General features: G+C 34.9%; 1 pseudogene; it reads left to right on the forward strand.

Annotated features, from left to right (window-relative positions):
* Positions 1-20,978, forward strand: part of LOC114492058 — a 66,675-nt pseudogene extending 45,697 nt beyond the window's left edge.
* The last annotated feature ends 534 nt before the right edge of the window (positions 20,979-21,512 follow it).

Here is a 21,512-nt window from a genome sequence, read left to right on the forward strand (position 1 = left end):
GTCCAGCATTGATAAAATTATAAATCCACAGATACATAAAGTAAAAATAGGACAACTAAAAAACTCATTCTCATAATGTACATTCCCCTGAAGCTACAGAACAATGAACAGATTTTTTTTACTTTTTTAAAAATATATTTTATTGATTATGCTATTACAGTTGTCCCATATCCCCCCTTCACTCCCCTCCACCCTGCACACCCCCTCCCACCCACATTCCCCCACTTGAGTTCATGTCCATGGGTCATACATATAAATTCTTTGGCTTCTACATTTCCCATACTATTCTTACCCTCCCCCTGTCTATTTTCTACCTACCATCTATGCTACTTATTCTCTGTACCTTTTCCCCCTCTCTTCCCCTCCCACTCCTCTGTTGATAACCCTCCATGTGATCTCCATTTCTGTGGTTGTGTTCCTGTTCTAGTATTTTGCTCAGTTTGTTTTTGTTTTTGTTTTAGGTGTGGTTGTTAATAATTGTGAGTTTGCTTTCATTTTACTGTACATGTTTTTTATCTTCTTTTTTCTTAAATAAATCCTTTAACATTTCATATAATAGGGCTTGGTGATGATGAACTCCTTTCACTTGACCTTATCTGAGAAGCACTTTATCTGCCCTTCCATTCCAAATGAAAGCTTTGCTGGATAGAGCAATCTTGGATGTAGGTCCTTGCCTTTCCTGACTTGGAATATTTCTTTCCAGCCCCTTCTTGTCTTTAAGGTCTCTTTTGAGAAATCAGCTGATGGTCTTATGGGGAATTCCTTTGTACACACTCTTTTTCTGTTGCTGCTTCCAAGATTCTCTCCTTATCTTTAATCTTGGCTAATGTAATTACAGTGTGCCTTGGTGTGTTCCCCTTTGGTTCCAACTTCTTTGGGACTCTCTGAGTTTCCTGGACTTCCTGAAAGTTTATGTACATTCTAGGACCCTGTGGGTCTCTCCAACAAACTTTCCTGTGAGGCTGGGAGCTCCTCCCACTTCTGGCTCAACCCCCACAGGCATTTTCAATCAGTGGTTTGAGGCTTTATTTCCCCATGCTGGGACCCTGGGTTGTGTGGTCCATACTGATCCCCAGTTCTGCCTGGTTTATTTGCATGTGAATGTGGGACCACCCAGTCCACCAGTTGCTGCCCTGCTGGCCAGCTACAGCCTTCGGTACCATGCCCCATTCCACAATCCACCACCTCACTGGGTCCACCAGCCGCTGCCTTGTGTGCCCTAGTCTGCCAGCTGCCACTTTGCTGCCAGCTGCCCAAGTCTACCCCTCTTACAGGTCTGGAAGAATGTCTTCTTTAACTCCTTGGTTGTCAGACTTCCATACAGTTTGATTTTCTGTCAGTTCTGGTTGTTTTTTGTTTCTAAATTGTTGTCCTTCTTTTGGTTGTGCAAGGAGGCACAGTGTGTCTACCTATGCCTCCGTCTTGGTCGGAAGTTCACAATGAACAGATTTTAAAAGCAGCCCCAGAGAAATGCTTACATAGAAATGATAATTAAACATCCCAATAAAGGAATCCAGATGACAAAGAATTTTCTTAGATATGCTGAGATGACAGCAAGAAATGGGGTTCACAGAAAATTTCTCCTTTCATTAGATTCCACATATGATATCATACCATATTATTGTTCTCTAACTGGTTTAATTCTTTTAACACAATGTTCTCCATCGACACTGCCACAAAGGGTAAAATTTTCTTCTTTTTTACAACTGAGCAATATTTCATTGTATAAGTAAAATTGAACACTTGAAACCTATATAATCTTATTAACCATCACTCCAATAAATTTAATTTAAAAATAAGGCATGGAATTTGAAAGTTTAGGTAAACTTATAAAATTCATAAAATAACATAATTTATAAAAATTGATACCAATAGAATAATTAACAATTATTTTATAAGAACTTTAAAGTATTTTTCACACAGAGAAAATTCCAGGCTCAGAAATTTTAAAGGCAATTACATTAATCTTTCAAGGAACAAATCTCTCCAATGTTACAGAATACACAAAATGAGGAAACTTGCTTCAAAAGTTTTACTTTACTATCATTCTATTATACAGTAAATATGAGATTATAGAACCATAGAAAGACTCTGAGAAGGGTCAATATCACTTATGTACATAGTTGAAAAACTTCCCAAAATATTACCAAACCAATCTAACTTGAGAAAACAATATAATTCAGTTAGTAGATATCTTGAAGATGAAATGTTTTAACATAAAAAAGAATCAATATGCACATTAAATCTTAACCATCCTTCAATATAGTCTTATTTTATATTAAATATTATGTGTTGTTAATAATTGACTTTTTTCACATTTTTATTAATCCTGGTTTACCATTATTATTGTAAGTTATTGTTCTCTATAAAAATCTAGTGATATTATAGAAGCTTTTGAGGTGTTTCAAACTCTGTCCTTGTATTAAATGACCCAAAATAACCTTCTATGTGTATATGGATTTGCTTATACATATGTGTTAATATTTTGCATCCTTTTTATTTAAGGTACCATAAGTGTAAGTTGAAATCCAGTTTCCAGCCTCTTAATTCCTTTAAAAATTTTTTTCCAGATTGCAACATAATGTATTTTCATTATACTTAATCCACGCGGTAGAGCAAATACAATGTAGAAAACAAAAGTCTAACAACAGAATTCTGTACCCTCAAAATTCACATGTTAAAGTCCTAATCCTCAGTACTTCAAAATATAACTACATTTGAAATTAGGATCTTTGAAGTGGTAATTAAGGTTAAATGAAGTCATTATAGTGGGCTCCAATTCAATATGACTGGTGTTCTTATAAGAAGATTTGGACATAGGTATGCTCAGGCAGAACACCATGTGAAGACACAGAGAAAAGATGGCCATTTGAAAGCCACACAGGCAAGCCTTTACTAAAGAACCATGCTGACACCTTAATCTAACCTTCTGAACTGTAAGGAAGTAAATTTTAGTGGTTTAAGCTAGCCAGTCTATGGTACTCTGCTATGACCAGCCTAGCAGAAGGGAACCCTCCACTGCTCAATTTGCCAGATGAATGCAATGTCATTTTTACCATGAAAAAGGTAGTAAGCATTAAATTTTAAAAGTAATGTGAACTTAATTCCATTTCTTGTCAAATGAGTGTGAAATTTTTAAGTCAAATAAAACTCATATTAAAAAAAAAATGGACCTGCCTGGTATGACTCAGTGGGTTGAATGTCAGCCTGTGAAGTAAAGGGTCACTGGTTTGACTTCTGGTCAAGGCACATGCCTGGGTTTCAGGCTGGGCTTCTCTCCCACTCTTTCTCCCTCCATTCCCTTATCTCTAAAAATAGATAAATTAATAAATAAACCTTAATAAATGAATCTAGTTAATAGGCAATTGTTTTTACTGTGAACCTTTTATTTGGCTTACATCAACACATAAATTTTTCAGTCTCTCAGGTACCAGTGTCCAACCCACAAGCTACAGGCTGCAAGCAGCCTAGGATGGCTATGAATGTGGCCCAGGATAAAATCATAAATTTACTTAAAACCTTTTTTTTTCTTTTTGCTCATCAGTTTTTATTAGTGTTTGTGTATTTAATGTGTGGCCCAAGAAAACTCTTCTTCTTCCAATGTGGCCCAAAGATGCTAAAAGGTTGGACACCCTTGGAAGTTTTCAATGCTTAGGCCCTGGCCAGGTGGTTCAGTTGACTAGAGCACTGGTCTGGTACACCAAGACTGAGGGTCCAGTCCCCAGTTGGGATTAACCAATGAATGTATAACAAAATTGAAAAACAAATTGATGTCTCTCTCTCTCTCTTCCTCTCTAAAATCAATCAGTAAAAAATATTTAAAATTTTCAATGGTTAATTTCAGATAAATATGCCTTCCTAATGAGATGGTTGTAAGAAAAATACTAACAAAGTAAAAGGTTTTGCTAATAACACAAAATCAGTTGCTAGAAATTTCAAATAGTATCTTTAGGGAGAAACTCTCCTGGGCTCATATTATATCACACAAGGTTACAGCTTACCAAGTCAACTGATGAAATATTTAGATTAATATTTTTTATTATTATTGGTTTTGAGGTATAAAAAATAAGATGTATATTTTTAAAATAAGAAAAATTTAATTTCATGTTTATTTAACGTAATCACATAAGACAGTTAAAAAGTTAATAAACATGTAGGCATTTAAAATATAAAAAATATGACCTTGGTTGTTGTGGCTTGGTGGATTGAGTGCCAGCCTGTGAACCAAAGGGTCAGCAGTTCGAATCCCAGTCAGGGGCCCGTGCCTGGGTTGTGGGCCAGGTCTCCAGGTAGAGGTCCATGAGAGGCAACCACACATTGATGTTTCTCTCCTTCTCTTTCTCCCTCCCTTCCCCTCTCTCTAAAAATAAATAAAATCAATCTTTAAAATATAAGAATATGTATTGAGGCTTCCAGCCAAGTTGGAGGTGTAGGTAGATATACTTTACCTCCTTACACAACCAAAAGAAGGACAACAACAAATTTAAAAATGAAAAATAACTGAGAACCAAGGAGTTAAAGAAGAAAAATACATTCAGACTCATAGGAGGGGCATAGATGGGCAGCCTGGGTGGGGAGGATGGGAAGCAAGGCAGCAGCTGGAGGCAGCACTGTCCCACATCTGTGTGTGGATAAACTGGGAGGAATAACTGGGGAGTGAGACAGATCATGCAACCCAGGGTTCCAGCACAAAAATTTAAAGCCTCAAAACCTCTGGCTGCAAAAACTGTCTGGGTTGCTGCAGCAACAGAACATCCCAACTGACTGGAGAGTTCATTGGAGAGACCCACAGGGTCCCAGAATGTGCACAACCAACCCACCCAAGAATCTGCACTGGAAGAGCCCAATTTGCTTCTGAGCAGCTGGGGAAGTGACTGAAAGCCGGTGGAAACCTGAGCAAGTGGCATTGTTCCTCTCTGACTTCTCCCCAATATACATGGTTGCCCTGCCCTGGCAAATACCTAAAGCTCCACCCCTTACTACATAACAGGCATGCCGAGACAAAAAGGTATGGCCCAAATTAAATAACAGATCAAAACTTCAAAAATAGAACTAAGCAATGAAGAGATAGCCAAACTATTAGATGCACAGTTCAAAACATTGGTAATCAGGATGCTCACAGAAATGGTTGAGTATGGTCACAAAATAGAGGAAAAAGTTAAAGCTATGAAAAGTGAAATAAAGGAAAATGTACAGGGAAGCAACAGTGATGGGAGGGGTACTGAGACTCAAATTGATGATTTGGAACAAAAGAATGAAATAAACATCCAATCAGAACAAAATGAAAAAGTAAGAATTCAAAAAAAAATGAGGAGAGGCTTAGGAACCTTTGGAACAACTTTAAATGTTCAAACATCTGAATCATAGGGGTGCTAGAAGGAGAAGAGTAAAAGTCAGAAATTGGAAACGTATTTGAAAACATAATGGAGAACTTTCCTAACCTGGCAAAGGAAATAGACTTCCAGGAAGTCCAGGAAGCTCAGAGAGTCCCAGAGAAGTGGACTCAAGGAAGCACACACCAAGTCACATCAAAATTACATTAGCCAAGATTAAAGATAAGCAGAGAATCTTAAAAGAGGAAAGGAAAGAGTTGCCTACAAAGGAGTTCCCATCAGACTTTCAGCCAATTTCTCAAAAAAAATATTACAGGGAAGAAGGGGCTGGAAAGAAGTATTCAAAATCATGAAAGGCGAGGACCTACATCCAAGATGACTCTATCCAGCAAAGCTATCATTGAGAATGGAAGGGCAGGTAAAGTGCTTCCCAGATAAGGTCAAGTTAAAGGAATTCATCATCACCAAGCCCTATTATATGAAATGTTAAAGGGACTTATCTAAGAAAAAGAAAATGGTCAAAAATATGAACAGTAAAATGACAATGAACTCACAACTATCCACAACTGAAAATAAATAAAGAAAGAAAGAAACAAACAAACAAACAAACAAAGCAAACAACCAGAACAGAATCACAACAATGGACATCACTTGGAGGGTTACAGGTGAAGATGGTGAGAAGGAAGAAGTGGGGAAAAGATACAGGGAATAAGAAACATAAATGATAAGTACAAAATAGACTGGGGGAGGTTAAGAATAGTATAGGAAATGGAGAAGCCAAAGAACTTTTATGTGTGACCCATTGACATGAACTAAGGTAGGGAGGGGAATGCAGTGGGATGGGTGGTGCAGGGTGGAGGGTAATAAAGAGGAGAAAAAATGGGGGAACTGTAATAGCATAATTAAAAACAAAATAAATTAAAAAAATAAAACATAACATATATTGGAATACCACATCAACTTTGGTCATTAACTTCATCTAATTTTGACATATTAATTCAATAAAAATTATCACATGAAGGTGAAATAGATTTTATTTAGATGAAGTTTTGGCTTTGCCTGATTTCACATGCATTTTCTAATGCACTCTCTGAATATCAAGCTCTTTTAACCACTGAACACAAACGTCAGATTTTATTGTTAGAATATTTTGCTTGGTGCTAAAATTCACAAAGTGCACTTTTGCTAGAGGCATGTTTTTTATTTTTTATAAAGCTCTGGCGTGGAATGTACTTTCACTGTTATAAAAATAAAAACAGCAGATAGGAAAGCACAAGGCACCAATATCAATATTATTTTGCCACCTCTCCCTTGAGCTGTAACTAGTCTAGTTGGTTCAGCCCAGAAGATTCATTTTATTGTATGCAATATTCATCTCAAAAATATTTAACTAGCTCAAATTCAAATCATAAAATAGAAAGACAAAGAACATGAGACAGTGTGTTTGTTATCGCCTGGAAAGAGCTCAGTGTTTAAACTCTATTTTGTGCAAAGCAGAAATGTCAAACTGTTTAAACTAATTGCAATTACTTTTTTCTTAGCTATGTAACTAGTAAAAATATGTAGTTTAGAAATCTTGTTTATATTGCTTTTTCATAAAAATACAATTACTAAAATAATATCCTTTAAAAATTATGTTATAACCTCACTATTGCTATCTAGTTTTAGCAAAACTTTTAAGACAACAGACTTTTTTGACTTAAATGTCCAGTTTTATACATAATCACTAGTTAAAATAATTCTCTATCTAGTTGCTTGCATGCTAAATTTCTATGTTTTGAAAAGTAATAAGCTATTACAATGAAATTTTGAAAAGTGCCAGAAAAATCTATCTTCAAGAGTATAATTTATATCTTAACAGAAACCATGTAGTTATTCTTTATATAATAAATTGTCAGGAACTGCCCTGCCTGGTTTCAGAAGCTGTAACCCCCATGGCTAAGGCTGAGTGAGCAACTTTCAGACTGTAAGCCACTAAGAAGACAAAGCTTATCTCCCTGGCAGGGGCGCCACCACTGCTCCTTTTACTTCACCCTGTCTGGCCCCCAGTGCTTGATTGGTTAGCCAATGATGGGTAAGATTCCTCAAGGGAGGGATGTCCTAAGACAGGCATGACCATGGGGAGCCCCCAGGGAAGGACTTGGGGGGCTATAGCAAAAGGCAGTGATGGACCCACGCCCCTTTGGCTTTGACATAGCCTGAGTCCTCATTCTGTCTGTGAGAAGTCTCCTAATCTCTTGTCTGTTTTACTTCCCCTGCCTGACTTAAGCCTGAAACAAAGACAGAGAGCGTGCAGCCCTGTGCTAGAAAGGGCAGGTTCCCCAGGTGATCAGGCCTAAAAAAGAATATATAAAATCCTATGAAACCTGCTATGTTTAGAATACTCTCAATTAAATGATAAGGGTCTGAGCAAGAAATGAGTTTGTTTCCCAAAGTTTTGTAGCCCTTTAGTTAACAGACCCAGATTCAGAGTAAGCCCTAGTAGTTCTTTGTATGTTATCTATTGTTTGATCCTTATTGCCTGACAATGATTAATGAGCTTTTACCTGTATTCCTGTGCAAAATGAACCCAATAAAAGCCCATTGAGGAAAAGGCTCTTGGCTCTTCTCCTTTGAGAGATCAGCCACCTTTCTTCCCCAAGCAGATCATGTCTTGGTAGACCTATTCTCATTCATGGAGGCTGGGGGGGGGGCTCTAGGGGGGAGAGGGGGCTGTGGGCAGACCCCCCCACACACAGTAAATTATTTTATAATCTTTTAATTTTAAAATACAACTAAAACAAAATATAATGAAAATGTTTAAATTTTTCATTTGTTTAACATTATTCTAGAAATATAAGCTATATGATAAGCAAAAAAAAAGAGATTTGAACAAGCATGAATTGGATCAACAAGCTATTAAATATCATGGGAAAAAAGAAATAAAATTCAAGGCTTACATCATTTCATCACAAAATATGCATCTTTCTCTATTTCTGTATTAGATTCGTAAATTCTGAACCCAATTATGACAGATGGTACCACTTACCTGGAAAAGTAGCCTAGATGATTTTTTGTCATTTCTTTGAAATCAGTGAACAGTTAAAATGAAACTAAATCTGCTAGGAATTTTTTTTCTGGGATATTAAAATTATACCATGAAAAGGGCCAAGTATACATTGTTAAATAAAATGAAGTTGTGTGATAGAAAACTACCACAAATATTTAATGTTAACATCAAATGTATATTAAATCTTCAGCTGTCCTGACTAATAAGTAAAGAATGTCATATAGTTCCGCTCAGAAAATAATTAATCAAGATAAAAGGTAGAAGATGATCTTATTTCAAGAAGTGGCTGTTTACTGTGTCTTTTAAACAAGTCTATGGTTTAAAAAAAATCAGCCCTAGTTTCAATCATGGAACATTTAAAAATATAACAAGGTTTACTGACCTTAATACTTAATGTATTATCTGCAAAATATAAAAATTTAATTAACATATTATTAGTTAAATAAGTTAAATATAAATTTGTAGTCTCAAATCCTAACTAAACAATTAAAAATTACCCATAATGGTTCTATCCAGTACCTTTGCATACATCTGGATTACGACCACTCTTGTGATTTTAGAAAATTCATTTTTGCTCCATTTGGGGGTTTTATGGCCTTTATAAAAAGGGAAGACTGTATGCCATCTTCAAAAATTTTTTTTTTAAATTGCAATATAAAAAATGACATTTTAAACTGCATTCAAATTATTGCAGGTAATTATCCATTGAGTTTTCACTGTTATACATACCATCCTGTTGTGTGCATTCTGAAACTCTCAAGTCAAAATAACTTGAGTAATTTCTTGCCTGTGCTAATACAGTTATATTAGTTGTGAACATTTCTGCTTATATCCCATGGTAAACATACGTGACAATACATTTGTGTTATAATCCTAGGAGTAAAATTGATGAAACACTGATGACCATATTCAGCTTTACAAGATACTTTTTAATTGCTTTCTTATGTAGCTGTACAATTATATGTCAATATTAATATATGAGTTTTTCTTTCATTCATGTTCTCAGAAGTTCTTGTTAACTTTTGCTATACTATATTATGCAAAATGCTATGTCACAATGGTATGAATTAGCATTTTCCTAATTACTAAATAAATTAAAAATCATGTTGATTGACCATTTCTATTTTTTCTTATATAAAATGTCACTGAGTTTTATTTTTCTTCTGTCTTCTTGTACAGTATTTCATATATTGTAAACTATAATTCTCTGAGGGTTATGTTATTTATTAAAAAATCTTCTCCCAGACTTTTTGCTTGTTTTTCATTTCATCATTTCTTTGATGTTCAATATTCTTAACATAATGTAGTAGAATTTATCAATCATGTTTATTATGCAGTGGTTGGCACTTTTATGGGTTATGCGAGACATCCTTGAATTCATGAAAAAAATATTTCTATATTGTCTTCTAAAATTGTTTTGGTTTTCATGTGTCTTCTTTTTTCTAAGTAGACCACTTTTTAAAATCTAAGATGGAATCTATTGTGGCTATGTTGTAGTGTGCAAATAATTATTTTAACATATTTTCAAACTACAAGGAGAAACTCACAGAAACACATACAAACATATATGAAGATCCATATGGAGTTCTATTGTCTATTAACTAAGACTGCTTTCTTTTAGTTTCCAGGTATCATTTGCAAAAGCTATCAGCAGAGGGAGCTTTGAATGTTGTTGTTTATCATTTAAGGAAACTAATTATTTCAAGCAAGCTACTTAAAATCACCTCAGATAATTAACTGTCACTGTCTGATATCATTAGTCGACACTGTTAAATACAATTATATGCCTGACAAGAGGATCACTGTATTTCCCCAAAGACATGCTCTTTCTTTTGTGTACCTGTGGGCTCTTTCATTTATGGGGCACAGAGGGGGTAGAGAGTGGTTAGAAACTAACGAAACATTCTGTAGGATCACAGCAGTTTTAGCTGTGTGATCGATCATACAGAACACAGGTGCTCACCACACTTACACTGAGCTGATAATACAAAATTCTCAAACTGACTATAAAAGTAGGTTTCTCGGATCTGTTCTATACAAATTATACACTGAGTTTTCTTGTTTGTTTGTTTGTTTGTTTTTCCAGCTAGCCTAAGTTTCAGGATTATCATGTTACTGAGGACAATACTTTTTTCTATCACTTCTAGTAAAGATCATATGGAGGTACACATGACCCTAAAACACACGAGGCTGGGGATAATTTCCGATGTGTTCAGAAGGTTTAAAGCACTTATGAAAAAGGTGGTTGATAGGACTTACCTGTCAAATATTCCACAAGTTTCCAAGTATACTTTTTATAAGTACTGCACGCTGACCAATTGGGCCACTGGAGGTCCTCAAGGAGGTCCTAAAGTACACTATTTAATAGATATGTAATATATGGTTCTGTTCCTGAACTGAGGACACTGAGTCATCCTTTAAGACAAATGGCACAGGATCCACATCACCTATCCATTACAAGTAGTCACTAGACACAGGAAGCTATTTAATGCTAAATGTAAACTGATACAAAGTCAATAAAATGTGAAGGTAAGTTCTTCATTGTAAGTGTTGATAGTCATTTTGGCTAGTGGCTCCCATATCAAACAGCACAGGTGTGTACTATTTCCGCCACCACAGGAAGTTCTGTCAGATATCTCTGGTCTATACAGTTTACATATATAAGTTGTAGTTGTATAACGTTTTACAGTGTATGCATTTTTCTAAAACTAGAAAAAATGCTTTTGTCATATCACATTTTTATTAAACTCTACTGTTTCTTTTATATATCATAAATTCTAAAGTGTTTTATGTACATATAACCACAGCATCTCTTGGTTGAGGTTATATTACTTTGTATAATTACGCTGAAGAGCAAAATGAAATAAGAATTATTCTTAGGAATAAAGTAATTTTAAAAATTAATTTTAAGATCTTTGAGGAAAATACTTGACCTATTTAAATTTAGAAAATTTGTAGAAAATACACTCAGGCTTATATGTTTAGACCATAACTGTAACTAACATAAGGCAAGTGAGGCACTGGTTTCACACACAAAATTTAAGAAAATGACAGAAAGACTCAGTAATAACAATAAATAATATTTATTTTAAGATTTTTATAAAGTGTAAAAATTAATGCAAAATCTGTAATAAACAAAATATTAAAACTTTAGGTTAAAATAAAGACCCAACCCTTGCATAACACAAGTCACTTACCTCATTGAGCTTTGTTGGACCCTGTCACTTTATTAGTTCTAATTTCATATTTGTCCAAATTTTAAACAATGAACAACATAAAAATGTAAATAATAAGTGACATTGGTGAACCATTACACCCCTGAACAGTCCAAAAATTTTCCTATATTGGACACATGTCTAGATGAGTCTAAAAATTGTAGAAGCTGCTATGTCATTTTATTCACTACTCAATTTATATTATCACCTATTAAAATTGTAATACACTAAGGAAGAATTGATGAAATGGTCACCTCTACACACACTGTGAATTTACTTGCAAATAAATATAGTTTATTGGAAATGCATTTAGATTACATATAATTAATCATGTTATTATTCATATTATTTGATCTGTTAATTATGCTTTGAAAAACCTTTAATAAAGGGCAGCCATCCATGTTTATTAAGAATAAAACTATGCCAAAGGATTTTATCTCAGTAAATAATGAGTCATGATAAATATTGAAACAATTTGAGCATTCAACAAGAAGTTAAGTAGCTAAGTAACCTATTCAACATTCAATGTTACATTTCACAATTATTTTAACTAATTCATTTAAAGGTATAAAATATAAATTATATATGTAATGGCATGACTTTTAGTTATGTAAAAAGATGATAAACTTATAGAAAACCTATCAGTGATTGTGTTTGGATAGTTTGGTTAGGAATAAACATTTTCCTTCTTTCTTTTACTTACTAAATTTTCTTTATCATTACATGATGTTTTTACATGGAAACATGGTCTAAGGGAAAAATTCATATTAATATGCATGTTTAAAACAATTTCAATACTTACCAGAACTGTTGGCATTTTATTTCCCTCTATGTAAACAAAGGACTATCACAGTGTAGGAATCTTTCTTTGTTTTATTTTGGTCATCAATTCACATGAACATTTCACTGAGGTACCTGATCCCCAGGCAAGAGTGAATGCACTGAGCATTAGTCAAATTAAAATCAATGCTGTTCCACAGAGAAGCCTTATGACAGATGTTGTCAGATGAGAAAGTAAAAAGACATTTTACTTTTTTCATAACATGCATGTTCTAGGATAATCTGACTCTTATGATACAGGCAGAAGATGATAAATGAACACTCCAAGTTACTAAACATCTAAATACGTGGGTAACATCAATTGATCTATTAACTCTATAGATTTTCAGTGTGCCCCTACCCTTATGCCAAATAATTCTGTAAATTTAAACTTCTTAGCTTATTCTTAGAAACTCAACTGCATTCCATAACCTAAAAGTAACCCTGATGCCAGTCATTGGTGACATAAGGAGTCTGAGCAGCCTCCCGATATCAAGTATGCCCATGCCTGTAGCAATCTGACATGACTTTCCACTTTTAATCACAGAAATTTTCTTGTGAGATTAAGTTTTTTCTGGTATAATGGGTGACCCAGGAAGAATTTCTCTTACAACTGTGTAGTGATTATTTTTCTACTTTCTGGATAGAAAAAAAAGGATTGAACTTATTCATCAGGTCTTCGGGATGCCTTCTACTAAAAGTAACAAAATCCCAATTCTGATGTAGTTAAATAGTAAAGCTAATAAGCAACTCATGTAATAATAGATGGTGGATGGCTGGCTCTCTGGCTACTTAATTCAGAGTAGCTCAATGACATCATCAAAGATCTAGTTATTATTATTTATTATTATTATTTTATCTTCACCTAAGGACATTTTAAATGTTGCCATTCTCTCAGCATCAGCTTGTTCTCTGGTGTTAATTGTTTCAGGTTGGTTGTGTTGTGGAAAATCCACCCATACTCGGGGAGATAACGAAGCACAAACTTTATTACCAGGAGGAACTCAGAGGAGAATCCCAAATTCTGAGCCCCAAAAGGCTGGGTTAGGGGTCCTTTTTATATACCAGTTACACAGGCAGAAAGGGAGGGGGAACCAGCTGCTGAAAGCAAGCATTCAGAAGCAGGAGCAAGGTTAGTGACCTTGAGATATCGTTACTTAGCAACTTCTGCTAGCCGGCTCCTTACCTAAAAATAACTTTTACTCAGCGCTTGGCCCGTCAAAACTTGCAAGTGTTACAAAGAGCAGTTTCTTTTCTTGCCACAGTTGTAGGAGTTCTGAGACTGAAGTCCAGATATAAGTATACAGAGAAGACAGTATCTTGTTGAAGAAAAGCACTATGGTTTTCATGATGTTAAGAAGTCAGAAACTCATTCAATACCTTTCAGTAGACTCTCACTCATGCCTCAATTAGAACTGAGAACTCTCTACTTCTAAACCAAATAAATCCATCCCTGGATCAATGTAGCCCCTTGAGAATCAGGAGGTTTTCAAGGTCAAACCTATTTTATTATGATATTAAAGCATTGTCTTTTTCACTATATTTAATGATGAGGCATGTAATGATGTGTAAAACCTCCAGCACCTTAGCACCAATTAAGGCTGTGGTGTCAAACTATGCTACTGGTCATCATATTCCTCACTGCCATGCACTTTCCATTAAAAAACTCCAGTTTCATTTCAGAATGTCTTTGATAAAACAACAAAATATTTATGCTATTTGACTTTAACCCTTCAGTAAATATTTTTTTTAATATTCTGTGTGTGTAAATGGGGAATAGGCATAATGCACTTCTGCTACATTATGAAGTACAATGGTTGTCACAAAGAAAAGCACTTACTGTGTTTTAGGATGAACCAGTAAATTTTCCACAGAACTCCATTTTTATTTGAAAGAATAGCAGAAAAGTCATAAGAATTCACATTTGGATATATGATGGGAATTTTTAAAAATAAAGTGATGGTATTTGTTGCTAATAAAAAAATCATCTTTCAGGTGAAAATAAGAATTTTTGAAAACTTGTGGCTATTCTATCTGCATGAACATGAGAGTTTTTAATGCCCAAAGGTTTACCTGATGAAATTCGTGGTAATATTTACAAATTATATTAATAAATGTAATCTTTTAAAATATTGTGTCATGAGTGTGTAAATATGTTTGAAAATCTGTGAACTCAGTTAATCAATGTTTTTCCAATGACCAATACATATTACATAATTATTCAAAGGGCCAAAAAGGCCCTTTGGTATATTTAGTATAATATTAAGAATTGGTGATATAATTTTCTACTTAGGTTATTAAAATACTTCTATTTCCAATTACTTATCTCTATGACACTGGATTTTCTAGTGTAGAAGTAGTCACAAAAATCTCTATTAAAGACAAACATTAAAGGTGCTTTCCCTTCTGAGAGTGTGACTGTGCCTTTCCCACCCCTCTGCTTCCCCCCAGGCAGTTATCTTTACCTTCCTCTCTCCTGTGTTCCAACACTCTTCTTTTTTTTAGTGGTTTATTTTTTTATTGTATTTTTCCCATTACCATTTACCAGCCTTATACCCACTTCAATTTCCACCGCTGCCCTGGCCCCCTTCCCATTGCAATCACCACACTGTTGTTCGCGTGCATGACTTCTTTCTCTTTTTTGTTCAATCCCACCATCCCCTATGCCACCCTCCCAGAGTTGTCAGCCTTTGCTTGTTAGTTCTGTTTGTTCACTAGACTCCAAAAATGAGTGAAATTATACGGCATTTGTCTTTCTCTGACTGGCTTATTTAGCTTAGCATAATGCTTTCCGGGTTCAACCATTGCAGAGGGTAAAATTTTCTTCTTTTCTATGGCAGAGCAGTATTTCACTGTGTAAATGCGAGGACACTTCTCTTCCTGTAACTTGTTTCCTGGGCCCAGTTCTTCAACCACTGATTATATCTTCTACCTCTGTCACTTTTTAAATAAGCTTTCTCTCTAAAAAAAAAAAAAGAAAGAAAGAAAGGGGGGAAGAGGGAAGGAAAAGATAAAATTAGAGATAAAGAGATTTGCAAAAGTATAAATAACCTCACTCTTTTCACAAAACCTACTTGATTTCTGATAATTATTTTAAATGTTATATTAACATGACAAACTTTCATTATTTTAATGAAAATAAATTTTATAAAAATTTAAAATTGTTCATAAACAAAAACTGAGGACAAAAATTTGATAACTATATTTCAGAGAAATGAAAATTACTCTCAATCCCTAAATTAAGGACATAAACTCTAATTTGCAAATCCTTGTCCCATGTTGTCTGTCAATATTAGGTCTTTCATAAACTTGTATTAACTAAATGTTGAATAACATTGCATCTCATTTTACCAGTACTTGACAAAAGCAAAATAAAACATGGAAATAATGCAAAAGAAGAAACAGAACCACCTAAGACAATATATTAAAATAAGAGATTTTTGGCTGGATTTTCAAAGTGTAAAAAGATAATATGAAAGCATAGGATCACCATTTTGACAGTGTTTTATTTGTTTGACAATCAGCTAAAATTTTTTATTAAAATTATAGTCATAAATTTAGAAGCAAGAATTACACATCATCTTGACCTTTACTCACTCTATCTTCCTTCAAATAAAACACTAAAATCAGATTAAACCCTACTTTTTCACATCTGCTGTCAGTATAACTATGTTATAGGAAAAGACACACTTAGAAAATTTAGTCAATGACTAAAATTCATTTTAGTAGTTTCACACTTTAGTAGTTTGTGATATGCCAAAACTCATCAAAACTGTAACAATTTAAGGATGGTACACATTTTTAAATTTAGAATAAGAAGCTTTATTAGTCGGGATGTGCCAAAAGTACTAAATTCTTTTCTTTAAATTAACTTAACATCTCATTGTATTAAGACAAGAAAAGACTGTCTTGTGCATGCAAAGTATAGTATGGATATTGTTAGCTCACTGGTTCTCTTATTAGCAATAATTCAGCAACTGAAGGTCCTTAAGTCTTGTGTTACTAGTGTACCCTAGGACTATGGAATCCTATGCTGAATCTTCTGAATTCAGCTGGGAGACAAGAGTTAAAAAAGAAAATGTAGAATTTCTGGGAGATCTAGGGTGCAAATGTTGTTGTTTGCTCTGCCAATATTCTTTTGGTCATTAGGAACAATCTCTCCCTAAAAATACAAGGAAAGCTGGGAAGAGGAAATAGTAACGATGATCCTATGACCAATTTTGGCCACAAAAAGATTTGTAAAATTTGGGAATAAATAAAGGGATATTTCAAAACACTAACAAATGTTATTTGGTGAAAAGAAAATTCAGGGTATGAAAAGGGCACACATCACAGATTAACCATTAGATATGGCTGTGAGCTAATGATTATTATTTCTATTTTAATGTTTTCCAAGCAAACATTCCTTTAAAGGATACCATTATTTCAAGATGCTTTTGTAGTGCTTTATTTAATAAATATAGCTTATTAGAAATGCTATATCTGTATTCAAAGAGAAAAACCAGCACTGTAAGAAAATTGTTTTAAATATGCAGCTTACCAAAAAATTTAAATGGATTCATTTTAGGATCAAAATATTTTGATCCCAAAAGGTTATACAAACATAATTGTCCACCACCTCGAGACTCTGAATCCATTTCATGTTTTGGGTCACCAACTCATCCATCAAGGTCACAGACATCACTTTCAATTTCCATGGTAATGAAATATTGTAACCATTTGGAGTTATTAGTGCTTCAAGCATTGTTGAGCAGGAGATCAGTGATGACATGATTTTGCCTAGAAGTTCACTTAAGGAATTCTACAGCTACGCAAAAATCATCCGAAAATTCAGCACATTAACAAAAAGAGTACATTTTAGGAAGTATTCCTTCTAGACTTTGTGGGTATGTTGGAAAAATACTTCCCTTTTCATTTAAATGAAGTAAAGTTTAAAAATATATTTGACAACTAGGTGTATAGTTTAGTAAAATATAACCCCTGCCATTATTTTAAAAAGGAAGAAAAAAAAACAAAACATACTTAAAAAATAATACAGCATGGTCTTAAAAGTTGATGTGACATACAGAAAATGTGATCAGACTATAGCCAAACTATCTCATAAAAATGAAAATTTGATTTGCAGCCTATGCGTCTAAAAGTCTTTGATTATTTTACCGTTTCAAAAGAATGAGAAAACAAATGACAACTTATGAGAAGTTAGAAGTTTATTACATCAGGTTATTTATTAAAATATTACCCTTTTCCTAATTAAATATTATAAAAATGAAATTATAAATTAGAACTGAGAATAGATTAAAATTTACTCCTGAAAGAAAATGTAAACACTGTATCAATTATACAAGTATCATGGGAAGAATTTACAAGACCCTAGCTTATATGCACATATTAAATCTTTAATAAAGGTAAAAGACGTAGCACATCAAAAGAAAAAAAGCACAGGCAAGACTGGAGAGCCTAATAAACTTCCAGGCACAGTTCTCTAGGGTCCATTTCGATTAGCAGATGTCTTTATTTTATTATTGTGAACCACCAAGACATGTGTAAGGAAACAGATTTTTTGGAGAGCTTTAGCACATTTCCAGAAGGGCTTTCTAGCAAAGCCAGGGTATGTGACCTGTTAAACCTTGTGTAAAGCCGTTAATCAATACAACCCAAAGAAATGTAAACAAACTAGCCCTGGGTATCCCAGGAGCATTTCAAAATCCAAATGTCATATCATAAATCACAAGCTACTCTGTCTCAGCCTTATCTTAGCCAAGGATCAGTATCAGTTATCCTGGAGATAAGCATGGAGTGCATGACTCAGCTGAGTTATAAAATAACACTCTCTTACACAAACACAAAGTAGATGTTCAGATAGCACATTAGCTTCTTAAAACTCCACACTTGGACTGTGAATAAATTTTAAAAACATACAAAGTTTAAACCAGGATTATTAGTGTTTGAAAATATAGTAAACTCTTCTAAACAATAGTTTTAAAAATAGTTCTTTAAGATAATAAGTTATAGGGCCCTGGCTGGTGTAGCTCAGTGGATTGAGCATGGGCTGTGAAACAAAGTGTTGCAGGTTTGATTCCCAGTCAGGGTACATGCCTGGGTTGCAGGCCATGACCCCCAGCAACTGCACATTGATGTTTCTCTCTCTCTGTATCTCCCTCCCTTTCCTCTCTAAAAATAAGTAAATAAAATCTTTGAAAAAAATTTTTTTAAAAAGATAATAAGTCATAGGGGATAGTCTAAACCTTCATATATATAAAATCACAAGTCTTCTACATTTGTCAGTGAATGATGAAATGGTTGTTACATTTCTTGTTATTGCTCATTCAAATTTTATAAGGCTTTACTTATCCCCCTGGACTTCTCAGACAAATACTAGAGTATCTGTGTAGGTGGGAGTAGGGAGTTTCAGATATCTCCTGATTCCTTTATTTTTATTTATTCATTCATTTAGCAAATATTTATTACATGTGCCTAATCAGGGTCTGGAGATACATAAGTAAAAAAAAATGTAAATATCCCTATCCTTACGGCATATATATTCCAGCAGGGGAGACAGAAAATAAAATAATAAAAAGTAACAAGTCAACTCTACAGTATATTACAGTGTTTAAGTGCTATAAAAATGACAGAAAAGCATATGACATAGCATATGTGGATGAAAACGGGGTTCTGTAATAAAACTGACAAGTCTCATAATGGAAAATAATTCACAGTGTGATGTGATCATATATTCCTAACTGGGCTGGTCATGGTGAGAAGTCACTGTCCAGACATATAACTTTCTAAATAAAGGTCTATCTATTGTTTTTATACATCTAGGTTAACACACCTTGGAAATGCCAGAGTAATCCTTTTTTCCAGAGCCCTTGGAGATAAAACTACCTTCAAGACAGCATATAATCTTGTTAACTGTTCTGTAATTCATCCCCTGCCTTATTTTTTTTCCCACCTTTAATTTGTAGGATAACAAGAGAGTAAAATGTTGTATATCTAACAAGTTAATATGGTGGGGGGAATGAAATAATAAAAATATATAATGAATCTTTTTAAAAAGATAAGAAAATATGGAACATGTTCAACTTCACTTATATATTGCAGAAATTTAAAAATACAAATGAATGACAGTTTTAAATTGATGAATAAAATAAACAAATAAAGAGACACAATTCTATGCTGCTTATGAGACAAGTTTTCAATATACTTAGAAAAGTTAAAAGTAAAATATGGAAAATATGCACAATATGAACAATAATCAAAAAAAAGCTTGATGTAGCTAAATTGATATCATCTAAAATAGATTTTGAGACAAGAGTTTTGACAAGAGATAAGAAGTATGGGAAATGGATAATTCATCAGGACTAGACTGCTCAAATCCTGCACGTTGCAAAGAAATTTCTTTTGGAAAACACTACTCCAAAGAAAAGTTAGTCTTCAAGAGTTGCCCATGAACAGACCCTGAGAGATCTTTTCTGATCCCTGGCATACTGCACCTGATAAGAGTGTCAAGGGTGCCTGAGGCTTTGGGCCACACATACCTTGTGACCAGGTAAGTTTATTCTAAAAGCATGATTTATGGTAAAAGCCTGTTTTTGCTCTGGGGGACTAGGTTGTGAATAAATGAGATTAGTCACGTGAGTGCTACTCACATACATGATTGCCTCCCAATAAAACTCTGGACACTGAAGCTCAGGTGAGCAGCTCCCTGTTTGGCAATCCTTTGCACCATTGTCACACATTACTGATGGGAGGTTTAAATGTGCCCCTGGGAAATACCACTGGGAAAAAAAATACTTGGAAGCTTACACCTGTTTTCTTTTGGACTTTGCCCCATATGACCCTTCCCTTTGATGATTTTAATAGATATTCTTTCACTATAGCAAACCATATACTGAGTATAACAACTAGTTATGAGTCCTGTGAGTCCTTGTAGTAAATCAGCAAGCCTGATGATACAGGGAGACCTGACTAGACCACAGGGCAGAGGAGGGGCTGAGTGAGGGAGGAGTTGCAGGAAATGCTGGAGGCAGAGGGACTGAAGCTATAGAAGGGCTTTGAGTCATACATTACCCTACCCCAGGGTAAAGCCTAAAGGAACCAACAAGGCAGTCTCACAGTGCTCCAGAAACAGTTAGCTCACAGTGTGTGGTGGCAGAGGGAAACCTCACACAGAGTTTGTGCAGGCTGGTGAGGGTGACTGACTGAGGGAAGAGCCCTCCTATTCCCTTCCAGAACAGGGTGGCAGGAAGGAGATGCAGATCTACCAGTGTAGCCTGGCAAAGGGACAGACTGGCTAGGGAAGTTGGGTGCTTCTGGAGTGTATGGAATTTGGGGCCCAGATTTTAAAGGAGGGAGGGCAGAGACTATGCCCTTCTCCTTCTCTTCATTTGTTCTGTCAGATGTTGGAGCATTTGCAGACTGGTGGACCCTAGCAACTGTGTAGTCCAGCAGCAGCCCCAGACCCCGGGCATGGGAAGTGACAGAGGTGGCATGGCTGCATGGGCTGCATACATGCAGACTTCAGAAAGATGCCTGAAGCCTGACTACGAACAAGAAAGCTAAGCTACTTGGATGATCCTGCTGCAGCCAATGGCATTTCTGAAAGGACAGATTTTTAAATGGAAGAAGGAACTACAGGTGCAGACTTGGACAAATCTTGCAAAGGATGATGGGGCTTTCTCTGGTTGTTCTGAGGGAATGGGCTCTGAGGCAGAAGCCTGCCATTCTTCCAAAATTGTGTAGCTTTTTATTAAGACTCCTTTCCTTTTTCACCAAACCTCTGCCTCCCGAATTTGACCATGGGCAGCAGTCAGCAGGACCCTATCTCTGTTTGGTAATGTGAGGTGGCCTTTGGTACTCTAACACAGACCCCATCCAATATTTAAGGATCCTATCTATTCTACTCAGTGACCTAACAGTATCAAATAGACCCTGTATGTTTGAGAAATCAATTGGCATCATAAATTAGTCACCCAGAGGATTAGCCTTTGTGTTTGTTTTTCACAAATCTCTTCAGAATTTCTAGCACAAACATCATTTTCTTTAACAAAAGAAAAATGTATTTGTGTCCACAGTAAATTCCATCATACATGTAAG

Source organism: Phyllostomus discolor, chromosome 1 (assembly GCF_004126475.2).
Source record: "Phyllostomus discolor isolate MPI-MPIP mPhyDis1 chromosome 1, mPhyDis1.pri.v3, whole genome shotgun sequence".
Classification (NCBI taxonomy): domain Eukaryota; kingdom Metazoa; phylum Chordata; class Mammalia; order Chiroptera; family Phyllostomidae; genus Phyllostomus; species Phyllostomus discolor.